The sequence below is a fragment of the Neofelis nebulosa genome, chromosome 11 (assembly GCF_028018385.1).
Source record: "Neofelis nebulosa isolate mNeoNeb1 chromosome 11, mNeoNeb1.pri, whole genome shotgun sequence".
Lineage (NCBI taxonomy): Eukaryota > Metazoa > Chordata > Mammalia > Carnivora > Felidae > Neofelis > Neofelis nebulosa.
This window is the reverse complement of record NC_080792.1, coordinates 63,439,312-63,462,809: the sequence shown is the minus strand read 5'-3', so window position 1 is coordinate 63,462,809 and position 23,498 is coordinate 63,439,312. Positions and strand designations below refer to the sequence as shown.

Here is a 23,498-nt window from a genome sequence, read left to right as displayed (position 1 = left end):
TGAGTTTGAGCCCGGTGTCAGGCTCTGTGCTGACAGCTTGGAGCCTGGAGCCTGCTTCCGATCCTGTGTCTCCCTCTCTCTCTCTGACCCTAACCCACTCGCATTCTGTCTCTGTCTCTCTCAAAAATAAATAAACATTAAAAAAAATTTTTTTAAATGAGGGATCTTTCTCCAAAGGCAATGAAATCACCACAAGGAAATGGGCTTGAGGCCTCTGATTAGCTAGAGATAATGAAGATCAACCAGGCTTTGAGGACATCTTACCACCATGAAACAAACAGAAACCCAAATCGTCAGGAGAGTAGGCACTCAAGAGTGCCTTTTATGTGGATAAGGGGAAATGTGGTCCTGTTTTTACAAAAAGTGACCTTAACCAAATCTGTTATTCCCAATAATAAACACTCAAAATTAGTAAACCAATAGAATACAATAAAATAGAGTAGCAATAATAAAAATGTTTGGAATTTTCAAACAGGATGAATGGTTTTCTGGCAGAGACTCAATCTTGGTTATACAAATAAAACAGAATTTTTTTTCAATTTAAAGGGCCAGAAATGGTAATATTGCAGATGCCTTTACAATTTTTTCCCTGTAATGTGCCTAACAGAAAAACTTTCCAAACTGTCTATTTACCATTTATTCCTCTTAAAGACAGAAATCCTGGCCAAGGCTGGCTGCAGGGTACAATCTGGTCACACATACTCTTGTTGGGGAGTCTTAGTTCAAACAAATAGCATATAGAGAACCTTGATCAGATTTCAGATAAATGGCTCCTAACTCTTAGGCTGTAGGTTATCTCTGCTGTCATTCTGCCCTCAGAACACTTCAGCCTTAGCTCCTCCTGGTAGGGTCTAATGCTGGTCAGGAGACCAGTTTCTAGTGCTACCTCTACTGTTGCCTGAGACTGCCATTAGTAAGTCATATCAAGGCTCAGTCCTCAGATGTTCTCTCACTTCACTGCTGGGATCAAATTCCAGTGTTCTGCACACTTCAGTCCTTCAAGGCCCACCTTTAGGGTTCTTAAAATATCTGCATTTCACCTGTACTATAATTTACTTAATAGCAACTTTTAACTGGACTTTAATTCATTTGAAAAAATCTTAAGCTCTTCTAAGTAATAACACTTATGAAATCACTCGTATGATATGCTAGGGATTTTTTTGTGAAGTATATTATTAAAAATTTACAGTAAACATATATTTGAATAAAATCTTTTAATAGTATTTATAAAATATAAAGAAAAATTTCTTACTATTGCCCATTTAAAAAGAAATGTTTTGGGACACCTGGGTAGCTCAGTGGGTTAAGCATCTGACTTTGGCTAAGGTTATGATCTCGTTGTTTGTGAGTTTGAGCCCCGCATCAGGCTCTGTGCTGACAGCTGAGAGACTGCTGCCTGCTTCAGATTCTATGTCTCCCTCTCTCTCTGCCCCTCCCATGCTCATGCTCTGTTTCTCTCTGTCTCTCAACAATAAATAAATGTTAAAAAAAATTTTTTTTGAAAGAAATGTTTGTAGGGGTGCCTGAGTGGCTCAGTCAGTTAGGCATCCAACTTCAGCCCAGGTTATGATCCCACGTTTCGTCGGTTCAAGCCCTGCATCAGACTCTGTGCTGACAGCTCGGAGCCTGGAGCCTGCTTTGGATTCTGTGTCTCCCTCTCTCTCTGCCCCTCCCCTGCTTGCGCTCTGTCTGTCTCCCAAAAATAAATAAATATTTAAAAAATTAAAAAATAAAAAAATAAAAAATAAAAAGAAATGTTTGCCATAAAATTTAGTTTTAGTCAATTACATAAGGAAAACATGCTTTATCCACATATATATTATAATGTGTTTGAAACTGAACATATTTAAAACATACTATGGAAAAGCCACTTCTAAAATAGGGGAGTAAGGAGATCCATGTTCTCACTCCCCAGGAAAGCAACTAACAAAGATTATTTAAAATTAACTATTTAAAGTCTCTGAAAACTATCCAAAGGGCATACAACAAATTAAGAAATATTTAGGAGCAAATTAAGCCTAAAGCAAGAAGAAGGAGGGGAATAAGAAAGATTAGAGCAGAAAATAATGAAATATAAAAAGAATAGAGAAAATCAACAAAACCAAAATTTGGTTCATTGAAAAGATCAACAAAATTGACAAACCTTTAATAAACTGACAAAGAAAAAAGGGGGGAAAAAAGACTCAAATTACTAATATTAGGAACAAAAGAGGCAATGTCAGTGTACCCATCTTGCAAACATAAAAAGTATTATATTGAAATAACATGAACAACTGTATGTCAACAAATTAGATAACTTAGATATAATGGAAGAATTCCTAGAAAGGCCCCTACTACCAAAATTGATTCAACAAGAAATAGAAAGTCTGAATGTACTTATAACAAGTAAAGACATTGAATTAGTAATTTTATAAATTCTCACAAAGAAAAGCCCAGGCCCAAATGACATTATTGTTGAATTTTACCAGACATTTAAAGAATTAATACTCTTCACAAGTTCTTCTAAAGAACAGAAAGACAGAGAACCCTTCCCAACTCATCCCAAGAGGTAAATATTACCCTGATAACAAAATCACACAAAGACATTACAAAAACAGAAACTTCTCTTATAAAATCAGATGCAAAAATCCTCAACAAGATATCATCAAACCAAACTCCAGCAATATATATGCTGAACTGGGATTTATTCCAGGACTGCAGGGTTATTTTAACATCCAAAAATCAATTAAAGTAATACACCATATCAATGAAATAAAGGACAAAACCATATGATCATCTCAAAAGATGCAAACAATGTGGTAATCAAACAATGTGGTACTGGCATAAGGCTAAGTATTACCAATGGAATAGAGAGTCCAGAAATAAACCCTCACATTTATAGTCAGTTCATTTTTGACAAAAGTGCCATGACCAATCGCTGGGGAAGAAGAGTCTTTCCAACAAATGGTAATCATACACCTGGAAAGATCTAAATCTAAGAGCTAAAACTATTAAAAAATTCTTAGAAAAAACCATAGGAGTAAATCTTTGTGATCTTTAATTAGGCAAAGCCTTCTTAGTTATCTCACCAAAAGCAGAAACAATAAAAGTAGATACCTAGTAAGTATTTTAACAAAAATAAAAATTTGTGCATTAAGAAAAAGTGAAAAGACAATCCACAAAATGAGAGAAAATGTTTACAAATCATGTGTCTGGTTATATATCTAAAGTATATAAAGAATTTTTGTAACTCAATAATAAAAAGACAATCTGATTAAAAAATGAACAAAGGATCTATACAGACAATTTTCCAAAAAGATATACAATGACTAACAAGCACATAAAAAGATGTTCAGCATCATTAGCCATCAGGGAAATGCAAATCAATACCACAGTGAGATTCTACTTCCCACCCACTAGGATGACTCTAATCAAAAGATTGATAATAACAAGTATTGGTGAGAACATGGAGAAATGGAAACCCTTAAACATTGTTGATGAGAAAGTTAAAAGGTGTAGCTGCTGTGGGCAAGAGTCAGGCAGTTCCTCAACATTAATCATGCATTTACTATATGACCCAGCAATTCTACTCTAGGTACATAAACAAGAGAAATGAAAATATATGTCCACACAAAAACTTCTATACAAATGTTCACAGCAGTAACACTCATAATAGCCAAAAAGTAGAAACAACTCAAATGTTCATCAACAAATGAATGGCTAAACAAAGTGTGGATATTTAAAAACATGTTTTTTAATGTTTTATTTATTTTTGGGACAGAGAGAGACAGAGCATGAGCAGGGGAGGGGCAGAGAGAGAGGGAGGCACAGAATCCGAAGCAGGCTCCAGGCTCTGAGCTGTCAGCACAGATATTTAACTATACAAAGAAATGAAGCCCTGATACATGCTATACCACATGGATGAACCTTGAAAGCATAATGCTAAGTGAAATAAGCCTGCCACAAAAGACCACATATTATATCATTCCATTTATATGAAATGTCTAAAATTGGCAAATGTATGGAGACAAAAAGTAGATTAGCGGTGGTCTAGAGCTGGGTGCTTGGGAGAAAATGGGGATGACCATTGATGGGTATGAGGTTTCTTTCTGGAATGACAAAAAAGCATTGATTGTAGTGATGACTGCACAACTCTATGAATATACTAAAAAATACTTAAATGTCACTTTAAGTGTGGGGGGGGGATTACATGGTATGTGAATTATATCTCAATAATAAAAAAAACTATGAAATGAAATTGTTTTATCATTAATGTAACTACATAAAGTTTATGATTTTTGTATTTTCAGCTTTAATAATCAATGAGCTTGCTTTTGTAATTTTTGTATTGTGTCATTGTTTGTAAGCACCTTTCTAGGTGTGAATGATGCTTATTCTCAATGAATATAAACCTAACCAAAATATAATTATCAGTATATTTTTCTTCTTTAACATTAAATTTTGAAAAAACCAGAAACATCTATCAGGATAATGAGCCATATAGATCTAAGCAAGACATTGAGATAAATTTTCAGAGTGAATATAATTTTTTAATCTCCTCACTAGTATTTCAACATTAGTGTTTTCTTTGTTAGCCAGTGGTTCATGGTGGGTAGAAGTTAAACAGTATTAACTGGAATAAGTATCAACTGGAATCACCATGGTGGCTGGCAGTGTTAGCTGAGTGGCAGACGGGCCTCTAGAGGGACTGAGCCAGGAGCCACCTCCTTTAAGTTCTATTCCCACCAGGAGAGCTCATGGGCATATAGCCTTGTGTGAAGAGGGGAGATACAGGTGTGCACATATGAATATATGCAAATGCTAAATGAGGATGTTGATGGAAAATCAGGATATAAGAATGTTTGGGAAGAAAAGAAACATTTTAAAAGGCTGCCCAATGTTCCCATCCCCATACTCCTCTATTCTTGGGCCACAGGCCAGACACCTAGATGCAGGCTGAGCCTTCCTGTGGCAAATGATCACAGAGCGTCTCATATGTAACCATCTCTGGCAAAAGCCCTGTGAGGAAGAAGAGAAATCCATGCCTAGGTCAGCTCGCAAAAACCTCACAATCTTGCTGGGAACACAAGACTGGAAAACAACAATAACAACAGCAACAACAGAAAGGCAATTAGAAAATTTTAAATACTATTATTTTGCAAATAGTATTTCATATATTTAAAAAGACTTCTACATGCAGACTGTCACTTAATAAGGTTTTCAAATGTGAGTCAGATAACAAATTCATAAGAAATTGCTAGAACCTGAATCACTTCACCAAGATTTTGCTTCCTTCTACACCCCAACTAGGAACCATGACTTCTACAAGAAACTACAAATTCCTTCTAAAATACTTGTAGATTATATGTTTTACTTTTTTACACCCCCATTTCTCATCTCAGACTTCCAAGAGTTAAAGGCAACATTAAAAACTGAAGGGATAACAACACTCATAATTCTGCCTTGGAAAAATCATACCTACACTCTTCATTGTGTAAGATATTTCCTTAAAAGGGTTAAAAGCCTGGTTGACCACATAGCATCAAGAGACCAAGCTTGCAAGTAACAATATTTCCTATACACTCTACCAAATAATATTCATTCTTTGGCCTACAGCAGATCTTTCCATAAAAGCTGTATAAGACAGGTCATTCACTTTTCTAATAATGGTGTTACCCTTTTTCTGGCATCAGAGAGAAGGGAAGATTTACTGTTTTTCAGGCCATGGGTCACAGTCCATTAGGGCAGTCAGGGCGGTAGACTGCAACCAGCATTTAAAGAAATAGGATAGAATGGAAAATATCAGAGTGCACATAGCAAGGGTAAGTAAGCACTGTGAGACGGTTTGTTTATCTATAATAAGGATAAGCATGATGAGAAGGTGTGTTTGGGCTCTGAATGTATGTACCTGTGTTTGCATTGGGTTTTGATAGAAGATGTATTTCTCACTGTAGGTCAGGGTTGAAAACTTTGAAAGGCACTGGGTGAAAAGTAACTGACTATTCAAATATTTCATTTCTCCCCAATTAAACAGGGTAAATCATCTCTCTCAAAATTCCATTCTTCATCAAGAACATACTAACAAAACACTATTGAAGGTCTTTTTGAGGTTTGTGGTTGTAATTCAGAAGACTAACACGTGCACACTGGGCTAGAATCTGACCCACTACCTGCAAATTGTGTGTAATTCTGGATTAGTCATATAACCTTCCTTAGCCTCAGTTTCCTTATCTATAAAATGGTCATCCTCACCCCTAAATGCCCTAAGAGTGTGATAAAAATAAAGCAGTATGTAAGTGGCATATAATTATAAAGCACACATGAGTTCTCATTGGCCTCATTTACAAGTGATAGCTGAGTTCAATATTGGCTCCATTGTTCACTATCCTTGAATTCAACTCTGCACGGACTCTGTAGAGTAGTTGCTCTTAACTGGCTACAGATTTTATCACCTCGGTATTTTACAAATACCAATACCTAAGCCTCATCTCAAACTGACTAAATCGAAGCCCCAGAGGTGGGCTTAGGCATCTGTAATTTTTAAGGCCCCCCAGGTGATTTTAGCAGCCAGGGTTAAGAAATACTGTCCTAGACTGGATTACTGCTATATTTTCCTTATTTTAAAAATTCAGTCTGCTGTCTTCCTCTTTCTATATATTCAGGCTGGCAGGCACTCATGTATACACACACACACACACACACACACACACACACACACACACACATCCTTTTGGAATCATTCCTTCATATTGCAGCTGACTTCAGAAAGAAACAAAAAACTAAGGCTGATTTACTTAAACCTCTTCATTCCTATTCTAATTTACCTAGTAATGTTAAAGGTGAAACTCAAAATCTTTGACACCAAACCAATTTATATAATAAAATCTTTAATCTAGACAAATTATTGACTTGGACATTCTCAAGGAAATCTCCAAAGAGTTTTTTCTTACTTATATGGCATTATTTTAAAATTGTTACAAGAGAAAAGAAATGGAATTCTACAGTGAGTAAACAGTGGACAAGACTTGATTTCACTCCTTTTGCTAAGTTTACTCCCTTCCACCACACCTTTACCTCATTTACCTCACCTAAGATGGCCTTAATTCTTAAGGCACCTTTCCTTTTCTCCAAAACCCCTCTTTCTCCTCTGAGCTTCTTCTCTCCCTTTTGACTTTTTTTCATTTTATTATTTTTTTAATATGAAATTTATTGTCAAATTGGTTTCCATACAACACCCAGTGCTCATCCCAACAGGTGCCCTCCTCAATGCCCATCACCCACCCTCCCCTCCCTCCCACCCCCCATCAACCCTCAGTTTATTCTCAGTTTTTAAGAGTCTCTTATGCTTTGGCGTAGGAGGATGCTGGGCTCACCTCGTCCTGCTGATCGCTTAGATTTCACTCTCCCTTTTGACTTTTTATTTCTTTCTAACTTTCACTATGTGAAGTCTGATCAATCCCTGCAATCTAAGTCCTTTATGCTCATGGCAACCCTGGATGTAATGACCTCCCCCCCGCCCCCCCGCCCTCCCGGGGAAAAGATAGACCAAGGAGTGCTAGATGCTTATGGTCATGGCAACCCTGGATGTAATGATCCCCCCACCCCCACCCCAGGGGAAAGATAGACCAAGGAGTGCTAGAGCAGATGAAAGAGTCTCAGGAACATAACTATGGGTTCTGTTAGAGATGGAGTCAGAGACAGACATCTTCCCTCTGCAGCTACCTTGACTCAACTCTTTCTTGACTTCTGGGGTATATGTGAGTGAGCACAGCTGTGCTGCCATAATCCATCCCCCAAAAAAAACATCAAAACAAGCTAGGCTGTCAGAAGAGTCCGTGGGAAGAGCAGCAAAAACTTTGATTCAAATAGAAGAAATATAGTTCCTGCAAACTCTCTCTGGGTCTCCACCAAGAATGTGCCAACAAAAACAAATACCTTCAGTCTCTCTGGATGAAGCTGAGTGTGTTGCGGAGGCCTGAGCTCCTTTTCTACATCTCATGAGCCACCACACACAGACAAAAACCCAAGCTGAGGAAGGCAACCTGCGGTGGCATCAAACTATCATTTCACTGTCTTTCTCCTACCACAGGTTATTTTAAAAAGATGAAAACATTCTGGAGGCAGGTACTAACAATAAAAGAAAAAAAGAAAAAAAGACAGAGGGATGGATGATTTAGCTGAGCTTCCTGAGTGCACAAACAGCTGAATGAGGGCACCATAATACATAAAATCAATGTTGCTGGACTCTGGGATTAAGGGAGCAGTTCCTCTGAAATAGGGTCAGGATATTTCCAAGGAACCAGTGGTGATCATATGATTCTTTGTGAGGGGATTATGTTGATAGCACAAGAACAATTCAGTCCTAAGAGTACAGAGGAAGTAGGCCTAAAATATGTCTTCTAAAACTGGAGCTGCTTATGGAAAACACCAGGTGAGTCTGTTGCAAACTAAACCATGGGGATACAACGTGCCTTTTGTTTCCTTACCTGATATGGTAAAACAACCAGATATATTATACTTTTCTAAAAAAACTTCTAAAGCAAGGGATGTAACTGAAATTTTAAAAATACTGCATAATTTTGATGATATATTTGAAAATATATCCCTTATTGAAACCCCATTTGTGAATTTAATACTCTGCTTAAAAAAGTGATAATAATCCAAAAATCTTCAGAAAATAAAGAAATCAATATACAGATTTGTTTCCTAGCCCCCATAAATTATTATTTTATCTATAGAATCCCTGTGTAAAAATGTTCAGCTCGAACTGGTTCACTCAAAGAAACTCAAAATGATATTCAAATGGGTAATAAAAAGGAAGCATCTGCCAGGGATGAGAGAGAAGGCACAGGTGCAATCCCAAACATAGTGACACCACCTCTAGTGTAAATGTCACAGGGGTTTCAACCTCAGGCAGGAATGAGTCTGTCTTTTCACAGTATTTTCATAAAGTTCCTCAAAGTGTCAGTGAGATAAGAGGACAAGTAAATTATTCTTGTGAAAATATTATTTCATAGACGAATGATGTTGGACTGTGTCCTCCTCAGGAACCCAGAAAATGATGCAACTTACAAAAAAAGCTTTCTCAATTCCAGATATGAGGTGTTCCTTGAATCTAAAATAAAGAAATTACTGGTAACTTAAAGGACAGCCATCCAATTTACATGAAACAGATCCAAGGTCAGCTATAATTATTCAAAAGTTATCTGGGGGCTAAATGTTTAAGGCTGAAAGTGACCTTGTTCTTTTTTTGTAGACACTATATAAGCTAAAAAAAAAAAAACAGACAAAGGATTTGATATGAGTAAACAGGATTATGAATGGTAAAGGCTTGATCATAAACAACGGTTCTTGAGTATTGGAACCCCACTATGTACCTGACCTGGGCAGTGGCCCTAGAAAAAAATCCAAGGACCTACAAATCTGTACAAAGATCCAGCTATCTGAGAGAAGTTACTCTGCAAAACCTAACATCACATGTCTACTGGAGATGGGAAGGAGGGTTTTATAAGGAAAGGAAATAGTAATTGGAATTGTTTACCCTTCTGTGTCTTGAACCATTCCACCACCTTAACCTAAGTGTGGACCCAGGAATTACCAGGTCTTCAACTTGGTAATTGAAGGGTGGGCTGAGGGTGAATGTGGGTTTTCCTGTGAAGGATGATGAACAGTTGTCTGCTCTCAACAAAGGCCAGGACAGTGTGTTTCTCATATTCCATGCATCTAGCACAGTGCCTGGAACCTGGTGAGTGCTCAATAAATATATGCAAAATATATAAGCATGACACCACAGACAGAATTCTGGAATGGGATACCTAGGACAGTGGTTCTCAAAAGTGTGGTTCCTGGACCAGCAGCATTAGCATTAGCATTACTGGGAACTTGTTAGAAATGCAAATTTTCAGGCCCACCTCAAATTTACTGAATCAGAATTTCTGGGCATGGGGCCAGCAATCTGAGTTTTATGGACCCCTCCAGGAGACTGTAATGCATGCTAGAGTTCGGGAGCTACTGACCTAGGGGAGGCATGACATTTCAAGACAGAAAATCTCTAAGAAAATGAAAACAGATACAATGTTTTAATATTGCCACCTTCCTAGGCAGTTAGATTTCCCTAAGTCTTTCATTTACTATAACTCAACTGGCAACCCCTTTTGTCTTTTTGATTAAATACAGTGTAATGTTTCAGGGACACATACACGTACAGATCCACCCTAATTTTTTAGGCACCCAGACTGTTTCAGATTGAACTGTTTGAAAGTTAGATCCTTGAGTATTTTAGTGTGTTTGTGAGCAGACGTGTGTGTATGAGTGTGTCGATGTGTTGTAAATAAATATAGAATCAGAAAGTGTACAGTATCTTCAACTGACCTATTCTGAAAAACTGTATGATGAGAAACAATTTCCTGAAAGGGACTCTTGTAAAATTAACAATCTCGTCATGTGCTCTCTGACTTCCAATGAGACTACAGAGAAAATTATTGCTGTCTGGGAACAGACAGCCTCAGGGAAGCCCTTGCCTACATAAGACAGCCTTCCCCTATTTTCCTAAGTAGGGCCTCTTTTTATGTAGTTTTACTTAATGTTTTTTAGCAATCCACTATTTTAAATTAATACTGTGACTGAATCAATTGGTTCTCTCTCTAACATTTCTAATTTCTGCTCATTTCATATGAAGGTCTAATTTTTTCAAGAATTCCAGAGATGGGGTACCTGGGTGGCTCAGTCGGTTAAGCATCAGACTCTTGATTTCGGCTCAGGACATGATCTCACAGTCACGAGATTGAGCCCTGCATCAGGCCTCATGCTGAGGGTAGAGCCTGCTTGGGATTCTCTCTCTCCCCCACCTCTGCCTTTCCCCCTCTTTAAATAAAATAAAATTAAACATAAAAAAAAAAAGAATTCCAGAGACAAAGATAAACTTGTGGACCATTCTATATTTTGAGTTTCTTTAATTTCCATTTTAACTCAGCATTCATTTTCATCTGCAATGGAGAATATAGTACTAACAGCCATGTTCATTAAAATGAATTTACAAAGAGGCTATTGAGTCAATATATCTTAATGATCAAAAGAAAACTCTACTTATGATCATACTGCATCCCTCCCCCACACTCCCCCACTCTATGTTACTCTGGCTAAGAGAATCAAGTAGTTCCTTCCATCATTTCAAAACCACAATAAATGTCACAGAAAAACTAAGGTCAGGAGGGCATTTAGGTGCTAGAGGAGGTAATGATAAATAATGCATTGGAAGTACAGAAGTAGCTTTCTACTTTAATTCTCCTACTTGCATTTTAGTTAAAGCAACTTGCCAGTTCATCTTCAGTAATTTTTCTAATACATTTCATAATATTTTCATGAGACTGTGTCTGTTACATAGTTCTTTATTCTGTCACATCTGAAGGATATAAAAAGCATCCATCTATTAAGCCCTAGCAGATAAATAACACAAACTCCCTGCCCTGCTTCCACCTCATGCAGACAAATACATAATATGCAACTGAGAACATTCTGAAAAATTAAACTTTTCTTATTAGAAGTCATTTCTGCAAACTTCCTACTTGAAATCTTTAGGTTTAGAACATTCAAATCAAACACAGAAGCATTTTCTCTACATTGTAAATTTGAAAAATAATTATCCTTAGATGATATTATTTCCTTTCTTTTTACTTTGCACTGGCTGTTTTGTCTGAGCTCAAGTGATTCTCTTTAAAAAAAAGAAAGAACGAAAGAAATCAAACAAACACAAGGAATAAGATACTACTTAATATTTAGGTAGGGAAGGAGAAAAGGAGAGGGAAGCGGAGAGGGGAGGGGAGGAGAGATTGTGTGTGTGTGTGTATTTCAGGGCTCTGAGGCTTTCCTTACAATGGGACAACTGCTATCATGATCTGACTCACTTGGCTAGTAGAGAAAAGACAAAATACTGTGACTCAGAACCTTTCTTGGCTTCTATTCTTTACTAGGTACTTTTTTCAACGCCTAAATGACAGCAACTTTAGCCTCAAGGATTTTGCCACACTATCAGCTTGTTCATTCACTTTAATTCATCAGTTATTCAGGTATTAGCTACTTTGTGCAGTATGAAGTATTTATGATAAGTTTTTTTAAGGGAAGAAGCAGGGTAAATCTGAGGTAAATCAAACCAAACCTCCATTTAGCAGAAAGTAAGTTTACAGGTATTAGCTAACTTTTAGCTCCTCTAGTTGATCTGTCGCAATGGCTTGGTTCAATGTTGAGATATTTTCTTCTAACACAGGGTTTATTATTCTGTAATATATTACCAGGAATCTGCAATCTCCACACAATTTAACACCAGTCTGTGTTAAGTAACAGATATTTTAGTTGATGTAGCAATTGTGCTTACATTTGGAGAGAATCTGGAAGAGCAGTTGTCTGCATCAGTAAAATTCATCACCAAAATTAAATGTTTTAATTTTCCTAATGGGCTTTAAAGGGGGAGGGAAACCAAATGTGCATTTGAAAGATAATCTCCTGGAAGAGGAAGTCTGTACAGAGGCTTAATCAAATCTGGGACAGAAGTTATGTTGCCAAAATTACTAATCATCAAAATGAACCTTCTTGCTCATTAGTGCATTAATACGTGTGGACACCCTTCACCTGGAGTGAGCTGCTAATCCCTGTGGTCAGACACAATCCGTTTCTTCTCCCTTCTCTTCACCTTGACATTAAAAGCTTTAAAAAGACCCCCTTTAAAACAAAACCCAGAAGGCACTGTTATTTACCACCGAAGATAATAAATTAATGCAGCTTACAGCATTTATGCCAGAATAAAGAAAGCTGGTAACAGATTTGCTCCTGATGCATTAGAAATGAGACCCTGTGACAAACTCCTGCTCTCTCTCCAGCAAAGCTGATGTATCGACTAGACAGGTAGATATTAGGTACTCAGGCTGTCTGGATGCTATGGAAATCGTGTCGAGTGCATTTGACCATCGGCAATGGGGCCAGACAAGCATGAGGCTCATTCTTATTCCAGCCAGGGAAGGGGTCTCGTCTGCATTCGCCTTTTCCCTGAAAGACTGCCATATTTGTCAGCTCAGCCGTGTGTAAGATAAGCTCTGTCCTAGTTATCGAATATTTCACCAGGCGGTAGAACCAAAGGATAAGGACAATCTAAATGCCCACGTAGGCAGGAAAGCTTGAGTGCTGTCAAGCCCAGCACAAAGCCTGAAGCCCGGACCAGAGGAAGTTTATAGCAGAAGTTAATCACTTCATTTGGAAGGAAAGCTCTGAGGGATTTGGACAATTATGATTTATCCTGGTTATATAATGAATCAGGAGACAGATTTTAAGTCACTTGCTGCAACATGATTCTCAGATATATTCTTCACTTTGTTCCCCACTACATGCTTTTAAATTCAATTTATCCTAAATTAAACATAACTAAAAGAAGTAGAGATATGTAACCACTGGTCCAGAGTTAACAAAGAACAGGTATGAGGAGAGATCACTTTTGCAGGCATCCCTCCTCCTAGCCACCCAATGGTCCATCCGTTTCTTAAAGCCTCATGAGTACCAGGCACGATGTTAGTCACTGATGAGCATAAGATGGACAAGTTCCTGTTCTTAGAGAAGCCTGGAGTTGCTGGGGACAGGGGGGGCATAAAATGATTGTTAGAATCTAGGTGTATGCAGATATTACAGCCCAGAGTACGAACAGATAGGAAGTACCTAGCCGGTAGGAGGAAGAGAGAGCTGGGAGGATTCCTGGAGGAGGTGGCCATTAATCTGAGTATTAAGAAATAAGAAACAATTAGTCAGATGAAAGAGGGAGGGGAGAAAAGGATCAGATTCCAACAGAGAATGACTACCGTGAAACAAAGGCTTTGAGATGGCAAAGAGCACGATCTTTCTGGGGCAACTCTAAGCAATGTGACATGGCCAGGGCATTACGACCAAGAGGCTAAACAAGGTGGATGCAGACTCCAGATCCTATAGGTGGGGGAGCTATTGAAGAGGGTGGGGTTATGTGATCCAGTTTGGGCTTCAGGTCAACTGAGTTCTGTGGAGAATGTGCTGTGTGGGAAGTGGATGAGAGGAGGACAGGGTGATGGGTTAACAAGCCTAGTGGTACTCCAGGGAAGAGGAGATGAAGCCATCAGCCATGGTAGAGTGGGAAGAGAGGGCAGGTGGTCATGGAAATACACAGAAGTATGAAGATAGGACTTGGCGGGAGAGGAAGAAGCAGGTGTCAAAAAGGACTCCTGGTTGTCAGAGTGTGGCATAAAGTGGTTACCAATTCAATTCTCTTCTCTCTCAGCATAATATTTATTAAACCCAGGGACACACCAAAACTGTGGAACTGAGAGGAGCCCCAAAGAAAACCACAGGCAAAGCCAGAAAACCATGATGAAACTTTGGCAGCAAGGTCATGGGGCAGCAGAACCCTGTACCGGGGCATGACCCCTGGCAGACATCTGTGATGGCAGAGATGGCCCACCCACAATGACTCAAGCACCCCTGGCACATGGTGGGCACATACAACTACTTGTTAAGAGAGTCAATGAGTGAGAAACCACATCAGTGGTCAAGCCACCTAGTCTCTTACTCTGTGTGTCTTTGGATAAATAACAATGTCTCTTAAAATCTCATTTCTCAGTTGAAGGTGGTAAAGATAAAATGTCCCCCCAAATACCTTAGGGGCCAAGCCGCTTTCTTTTTTTAGAACTCTAATAAAACTTACCATTTTCCCAACTTACTTAGGTTCCCAAGCCAGTTTTCTACGACTATTAACTAGATTCTAAGCATCTGAAAGGCAGTGCCTGAGCCACATCCTTCTCAGACAGTTCAGCATCCAAGGGCACTCACCAAACACATGGGAATCAGGAGAGCAGTTCTTGCCATGGCCCCAGGAACTGGGAGTCCTTCGGTGAGTTTGCCATCCTTTCTGTACCTAACACTGTCCTCAGCAAATGTAGGCAAATGACATTTCCTCTACCTATTTCAGAGCTGTTTTAGAAAAAATGAGATCATACAAAGGAAGTACTTTGAAATCTTAAGTTATATATATTTATAGGATTCGATGATATTACAGCTAGAGAAACTAGTTTTGGGATAGCAAATAGCCCACTCTGAGTAGTATTAAACCTTAGAATATGAACTACACTACAACTCACAGTCTTACAGTATAGGTAAAGTAATTAAAAATAACAGTACAAATAAGAGAGCTCCCAAGCAGTAAGTGTATCAAGGTTTGATTTAGACACATGTTGAAATGAAGTGAGGCCACATGAGAGGTGGGCCATTTAGGGATAGAGCCCAGGGGTGAGCTGGTGAGAACATGGGCCCAGGCTGATGGCTGTTGCCCACCATGTTGTCTCAGGCATTCAGCCCAGGGGGTACAGGGTATTGAAGCCCACATGTTGTCAAATGCCTCATCACACCCACTCACAGGAACCAAGTGGACAAAGTAGAAGAGCTGCATATAAGCTACTCTCCTCTAGGCCTGACTGCTGGTCTTAGGACGGACACCTGAGAAAGAATTACATTCGCTCTGCAATAGCATGCTCCTCTTGAGTTAATTCACATTCAAAGGGAGGTTTAGATGTAATTCTGTGATTGTGCAACTACCAGTATGCTGCTCAGAACACCCACACAGGGCTCAACACAGTACCCAGCACAGAAGAGATAGGGACACATACTCATCCCTTCTCCTTCTCTCCCCAGTAGCTTCACGCCCTTCAGGCAGCTCGAAGGTAAAGGGTGGTTGCTGGTTGCTAGGTGCTTCTGTGCCACATACTGTGCCAACCACTTTATGCCTTTTTGGTTTTTCTTTTCTCTTACTTTTGCCAGGATTCACTATGCACACTTCGAGAGAGGAAGATATTGAGGCTGAGCAGTATGTTACCTGACTAAAGATGCATAACTAGCAAGTGCCAGCGACTCAGTGACTCCAACCCTCAAAGGCCATGATCATTTCAGTGTGGAGTAAATCATGAAAAGATACATGCATTTTAAGAAAAGCTCTAAACTGTCAAATGCTGTGACCTGCCCTTTACACACATACTCACACACATGCATACGCTTGCACACACACGCACACAAGCATACACACACACCCGTGCACACCAGACCTAGTAAGCATGGCAGCCAGGCTCAGAGTGCTCAGATGCCAGTAGTGCAGTGAGTCCTCAGCCTCTGCCTACTCACACACTCACCAGTATGGCTTTGCAATTTTTATTTTTAAACACCGGTTAAGTGTTTGGGAGCCAATAGAAACCACAGAACTAAAACTACCAGGTTCAAATTGCTGGACAAACTTTAGAAAAGGATGAATAGAAAATGAATGGTAGACAAAACAGAAGCTAATGCTAAGATGCAATTTTATAGCTGGATGATCTCTAGTTTCTTTTTATAACTGCACGAGTCCCTTTTTCATGTTCCCAGAGAGAAGGCTCCAAAGAATTTAGAAGAGTCTATCCAAAGAAGACAGAATGCAAGTAGCTCAGCTGTTTGAAATATGCTAGACTGTCTCCAGACAGTTTACTAGGGAGACAGAAAATGAGAGACAAGCCCCTGTAAAAACTGCACTACAAGAAAAACAAATCAGCAGAAACATATTACACAGAGCACAAATCCAGGTATTAACCACTTGGTAACCCTGTAGTTAACCAATTTCAGAACTAAAAGTTATGTGCTATATTAAAAAAAACAACAACAACGGTGAACTTGTAATAATTGAGTGATGCTGCTTTTCTCTTTGCCAAGGGTTTCCTTAAAAACAGAACTATAGTTAAAGACATTTTAATGGTTTCATAAGCCAGGAAAATATAAAATCCTTGGTGACCATTATTAGGTCCAGAGCCCTGACTCTCTACAAGGCCATGATCCAGTCAACCAGGAGAAGAGATGAAGGGTGGTCAGTCCCAGGAGAGATCAAGGGAGGGGAAAGTCATCTTGTGCCTCTGTTAAGCAGCCGCTCCAGCACTAATCATCTGCAGGTTCCAGAAGAGTCCTCCCAATAGCTGAAGTAATGTTCCTGTCATCATTTAAGCTTATTCCAAGAGCATCTTTGTCAGCAGCAGCCAACACTCACTGAGCACCCTCTTATGTTGTGTTGGGGGGGGATGCTGGAGAATTCGGCAGATGGAGACACATCTCTGAGCTGGAGGACTCACCCACCAACCAGCTGGAGAGATGGTCCTATTACACCCCCAGGCATGGACAGCCTAAGGGACCGGGGATGACTGCAGAGGCTGGAAAGGGTGGGAAAGTTGAAGGAGACTGAGCAAAGGAATGGAGGCGGTTATGCACACAGCCATGCTGGGGGCCAGGCTGCCTTCCTGGAATAGCAGGGAGCTCAGGGGCCTGGGGTCTGGTGTGGAGCACCTCAGGACCAGGAGTTGGAACTCTATCCTATCAGCAGTGAAAAGATGCTGACAGTTTTGGAGCAGGGGCTGGGGCATATGCAGCAGAGGCTAGAAAAAGGAGGCTGGTCAGGAGGCCCCTGAAGTCATCCTGAGGAAAGGTGTCAGTAGAAACAAGAAATTTATAAGCAAAGAATATGTGAAAGGCACAGCATTAATAACCTAGATTCATTTATAGCTAACATGTGGTGAACCAGAGGAAGGGAAGGGAGAGTCATAAGAGGCTTTAAGAAGGAACACTTGATGGGACTTTGCAGCTCACAGTGTCCAGCACCAGCTCTGCACAGAGAGGAAAGTCTAACTCTTGCCAAGTACATATGGCCCCCAGATGATGTACAGACAGACTGCAATTCAAAAATACACACAAAAGTTATGTGGAAATGGGAACTAATTTCTCTGTAGAAAAAAATATATCACAAACAGTGGAGTGGTGTCCAGGATATGTCACAAAAGTCTCTATGATCCATATGTAACTGAAATACATGCTAAAGGCAAAGGTGGCATTTCAGCGCTATTATACATAGAATTTTTGATGACTTTGCCTGTGAAGCCAAATCTAATGTTATCATGTCTCCATCAGCTTAAACTTCAAATTCAGGATGCCCCAGGAATAGCTGAACTATATTGGCATCTGCCAGCCACAGCAATCACCAGCCAAGAGAATGCCCTTCAGCCACCATGTGGAGATAAGGAATTCTCTTCCTTTCAGCCATGCCAGTCATTCATGAAGCAAGAGGTCCCCCCAGGCTGGGAGAGACTGGAACACTCTGGGCTCAGTGAGTGGGGAAGAAGTGATTTCCTGTTAAAAAGGAACTGGCCCACTTAAACACTTTCCATACACAATCAGAAGACTATACATAAAATCAAATGACTATAACTTAATAATTCCTTCTTTTGTATGCATTTTCTGTATATTTCTCACATTCATAACTCACCACTATCATTTTAAGCACACAGTATTACATCACCAACTCACAGCAACTTATGGTCCACTGTGATCCTCGGCTCAAAAAAAGGCTTGGACAACTTTTAAACTGGTCATTGTATTTTCATGAGTTTTATTTTGATCTCTTGTATTTATCCTCACTGAATTTCAGCTTGTGTTTCATCCCATTAGAAACCAAAAGTTGCTCCAAGCTAAATAGATTACAGTTAGTTAATAAGTCAGCATCTGCATCTTATTCAGCTGCTTTCATGGTCTGCAATACATATCCATAAACACTATGTATCGTTATCACTTCTCCCAAGGGGGGACTGTATCCTCTTCCTTTGAAGGTTAATACTTATGTGTGTTTCTTCTTTCCTATATAGCAACCCCCTCCATCCCTGCTCCAGTTCATTCTCTGGTATCTAGACCCACACACACAAAACACTATCTGGAGAAGGGCAGTGAAGAAGAAGGTAGTGGTGATGGTGGTGGTGGTGGAGGTGTTGATACGCTGTCTGGAAGGTCACAAGATAAGAGTAGGAAGTCATTCTCATCTCCTGGGAAAAGCAGGGTCTCAGATTAGGTTACCTACTTTGGGGCACATTTTCAAGGTGTTCCATAGGAATAGAAACAGGTATGAAAATTAGAAAATATAATAATAGCAAGGTAATCATTTCTCAAAAAGATGATACAACCAATTGCTTTATTTAAAAAATGGCACCTAAATGAGTATACAGCAGGTGCTTTAAACTGAGAATCCATGGATGGGCTTTAGAAGTATGCAGACCTCATAACTATATATGAAACTTGGTATATTTGCATTTTTCTGCATTGAGAGTGGTTGGCCTGTGTCACATTCTCAAAGGTTAAGAACCACTGGATATCAGAGATGGATTCCCTCCACTCAATCTCCTGCCCCACCAATAAGGAGCAGAAAAGCACTGACCTTCCCCTCCTCATTCTCATTCCAGCCTCATTTGGGTGTGGAAGGTATGCAGAGTATCTACTTAAAGATAAAAATGGTAGCTCAACTTTAGAGATAACAATAGAAGAGCCCATCCATGATTTAGGAGTAAGTAGAAATCTCAGGATAAAACTATGCTATGTCATTACTGGTTTTTTCACCTAGAAAGTAAGAGTCCATTTTCAGGTGACCTGATTTTGTTCCCTTAAGAGGTATGCCTCACATAGTCAAACTATATTAGAATTAGCCTACAGCAAATCAATTTGCAACTGATAATGCAGCCGGTAGTTTTCTGTATTAAAGTTCCATTTTCTCATTAAAGAGAATTTGTATAATGCTAGAGATATTATATACGAAAGCTTTCTTCTTCCTTCACTTTTTCTCTTTCCTTCACTATCATTAAGAATGAATTCACATTTTAGATTTTAGAGAATAAGAACATCTTCATTTCTTATGTTTTCTCTTAGGATTCTTCTCAAAAATTGCTCTTTTTTTAAAATTACAGTCAACAGAATCATAACTCACTCTGTTCATATTTCTAACTTACCACATTAAAAAGACTGGACTCAGCTGAGCAAAGCCTTGTCACTGACATCTCTAGGTGTTCCCCCACAGCCAGCAAACCAATTTCAATGCAAGCCACTCCGAGACTCAGTACTGCAACTGCAGAGTAGCTAACTCTCAATTCTCAAAGGCTGGTGATCATGCCTTTCTTTGTCCATTACACAACCACTGAAATATTAGTCTCATTTCCCAAAGTAATCAAATTTCTTTCCAGTCAATGCAGGCATGGAACAGCATGCCCAAGAGTTTACTTTCCTGTTAAGAATCCTGTTTGTGTTTACTATCACATCTGCCTCAAATTGCACGGGTTGAAACTTGCAGAAATAGGAATCCAGTCTCATGTAAATTCAGACACTTAAAAGAAGGCTAAACCACAAAGCAAAACAAAAATGCCACCAGGATTTGTTAAATGTCAGGTCAAGACATCCAATAGTATTTTAAAAATGTATACTAAGGATTCCTTTCCACAGGAAACAACATATTGTTTTGCTTAGTGTTGTCAATTCTTCCTCCAAAACCATGTCCTTGCTGAAAGCAAGGAGGCAGGTGTCCCTAAGCAGTGCTTATGGCCTTCCTCTAGGCCTCCCTCCTGAGACCCCAACACCACACTGTGGATATCGCTCACTTAACACTCCACCTTTCACTGCCACCAGATTTTCCCCTGCTTCTGCCTTGGATAATGATTTAACTCATCATGTGTGTTTGTTCTCTCACCCAACAAACTGTAGAGCTCTGACAAAGGGCCGAGGAGAGTGCCACAGATACAGCAGATAATCTAGTCTGTTTAGTGAAAAGAGGATGAGGATTTGATTTGCCTAACTCTAGACAGCATTTGTCATCCAACTTATAAGCTTAGTTAAAACAATTTTTAATTTCAATCAGAAAGGTTTAACATCAGAATATTAAAATGTGACATGTGACATGGCAAACATTAAATGATGGGCTTATAAACTAGGGCAAGAAATTGGGCAAGGAATCTACTCTCTTGACACCTGCAATAACTTCTAGGAGACAAAATATCCTCTCCAGAGACTTTCTTCATAGTAGCCCTCCCTTTCAATGTTTCCTTTGTATTTCTGGGAGTTTTTCTCATTTTAAAGTATAATCAGTGACTCAGCTGGGAAAGAGACAAATGGGATGATATATCATATCTGTTTCTTCTGAAAAAGCTCTGTGCTCTAAGGAGATGTTGTATGGGGACAAGAAACAAAAAGGGAGAGGTCTCTAACATAAATATTCCCAACAAAGACACAAGCTCTGGATTCTTACCTTTCAGCTACTGTCAGAATCCAGTAGAATCTGATTCAAAAGAAGCGGGAAGGTCTTTGTTTCTAAAACTTCACAATAATCTGTGAGGAGGTTCTGAGAACACTTGCCACACTGGGACCCCCTTCTAAGTTCTGGAATTTCAGAAGGCCAACCCAGAGCAGTGATCTGGGAAGTGCTTGCACCTAGTACCAGAGCTCCATCAGCATCAATGCCCAGGACTCTCAGGCAGTAAGGACAGTGAACCCTGAGATAGCAAAGTGTGAGTGAGAGCCACAATACTCTGCAGCTCTGCAACACCTTGTACAGGAAACATTTATGGAGGGCTTAGATATCAGGTGTGGGTTGGGGAACAAAGATGAACAGAATGTCACTCCTTCCCCAAAGGAGCTAGTGCTGTGGTAAGGAAGATGTCCAGGTGGATGGGTTGCAATGTGACAAGACTCTAAACAGCACACTGTGGACAGTGGGGAGAGGAGCCACTCTACCTGGGGTTGGAGACAACATGGGAGAAGTGCTGCCTTGGCTGGCTCCACCCAAGAGTTGTAGTCCAGCCACATTCTGCTTTTTTCCTACAATACTTATTAATAATACAAAAATAATCATGTAACAGGTAAACATAAAAGATGATAGAATAGCCATTATTAAACTTGATAATAGTTGGACTTTTGCAAATCTGGTCATATTAAAGCCTTCTCAATTGTCCAAGAAGTGAGCATTACAAATGACTGAAAGATACAGACTTCTACTAGGTGATCAAGAAATTAGGGGCGCCTGGGTGGCTCAGTCGGTTAAGCGTCCGACTTCGGCTCAGGTCATGATCTCACGGTCCGTGAGTTCGAGCCCCGCGTCGGGCTCCGTGCTGACAGCTCGGAGCCCGGGGCCTGTTTCAGATTCTGTGTCTCCCTCTCTCTCTGCCCCTCCCCTGCTCATGCTCTGTCTCTCTCTGTCTCAAAAATAAATAAACATTAAAAAAAAATTTAAAAAAAGAAATTAAGCTTACTTCGATGTCTTCATCAACAGGCCAAAGAGTCTCCATCCCAGACTACACATGAAGCCCACAGACCTCAAAGTGGTTATAGATGTTGGCCTGGAAAAGATGCAGCTTCTCTTTCATGAAGTTCCTGACCAGAAAATAATGAGATGAGGATATGACATGGAGCATGTCAACTATAACATATCTGGCTTCTCTTCCCTCCAGGAAATCTAAACCTGCGGTCTCACCTTCATTACCTGAGAAAGTTCTAAACACGTGAAATTGAATCTGCCATCAGTCTTTCCACCATGAGTTGGCTTCTCTGACTGTATTCCTTCCACCAAAAACTATTCCTCCCCAATCTAACAAAAAAATGAATTCCAATCCAATGTTCATTTGCTTACAGTGTATGTAAGCAACATACATCCACTCTTGTGACCTCTCACTGTAGCCCAGCATATTCCTAAGATTTCCAAGAAAAAACTGAGAAAAACTTTACAGGAGAAGCACTGTGGAGCAAAATTTGCAAAACAACAATTCCTTCACAATTGAACAGTGCCCTTCCCAGTGTCCTGTAACAAGCACCCTGTACAGGAAGGAAGAGCTCCATCCATAGAGCTATCACACAAGCATCCCAGACTTCACTGGGAATTTGCAAATTTTATTTGGGCTATGTTGCACCCTCTGTTCTCCTACTGTTAGGACAGGGAAATGCAAGGCCTTCAGATAGAACACTCACAGCTGGTATTAGTGAAAAACTCCCCATTATGAGAGTTCATGTAAAAATGATCACTTCTGGATGAATAACAAGCTACCCCAAAACACCACCTGCCGATTACCAGGATTCAGTGGCCCTAATTTAGGTAAAAGATAGTAAACTCTGGGCATTGAGAAACATTAGCAAGAGGCATGACTTAGAAATCATAAAACAACTCCAAGCACATCAACTTTGCTCCCACTGACTGTTCCCTTCTCTGCCTTCCTCTGGGGTCTCTTACTCTATGTGCACTGAAACACAACAAAAGATTTAGAGAGCCTCTTGACAAAGACTGAAGGATACCTAAATCTTCTAAGGCAAACACAAAATGAGTATAAAGGCTGAAGGGTTCTCAGAATCTCCTTCTGTTCCAAGCCCAGGTCTGCAAGCACTGTCATCTACATTCAGATCACCATTCAGAGTGCAGGAGCTGAGGGAATTCACAACTAACCTTCAACAACTACAGAATGACAGCCGGCATAGATGGTAGCCAGAGGGAGGATGTGATGGGGGACTGATATCTTCTGATATTTGAAATCCATCATAAAAAACTGTAACTTTAAGCCTATTTCACTATACTCCCAAACAGTTAAAATGATGGCTGAGCCTAAAGAATGAATCCTGTATATTCTTCACCCATCTTAACAATGATTAATGAATTCATTCTAGTT

At 39.7% G+C, this 23,498-nt stretch overlaps 1 protein-coding gene across 14 annotated transcripts in view; it reads right to left on the bottom strand.

Moving 5' to 3' along the window:
• The window catches only part of LDLRAD4 (low density lipoprotein receptor class A domain containing 4), a 452,644-nt gene that overhangs the window by 47,279 nt on the left and 381,867 nt on the right, over nt 1–23,498 (bottom strand). The window contains exon 1 of one of the 14 annotated variants that reach the window (XM_058692815.1): nt 14,815–14,837. The exons of the other annotated variants lie outside the window; for them this stretch is intronic. The gene's annotated coding sequence lies outside the window, so the exon portion shown is untranslated. Of the gene's footprint in view, nt 1–14,814; nt 14,838–23,498 lie in introns of those variants that run through there. 14 annotated transcript variants of the gene reach the window in all.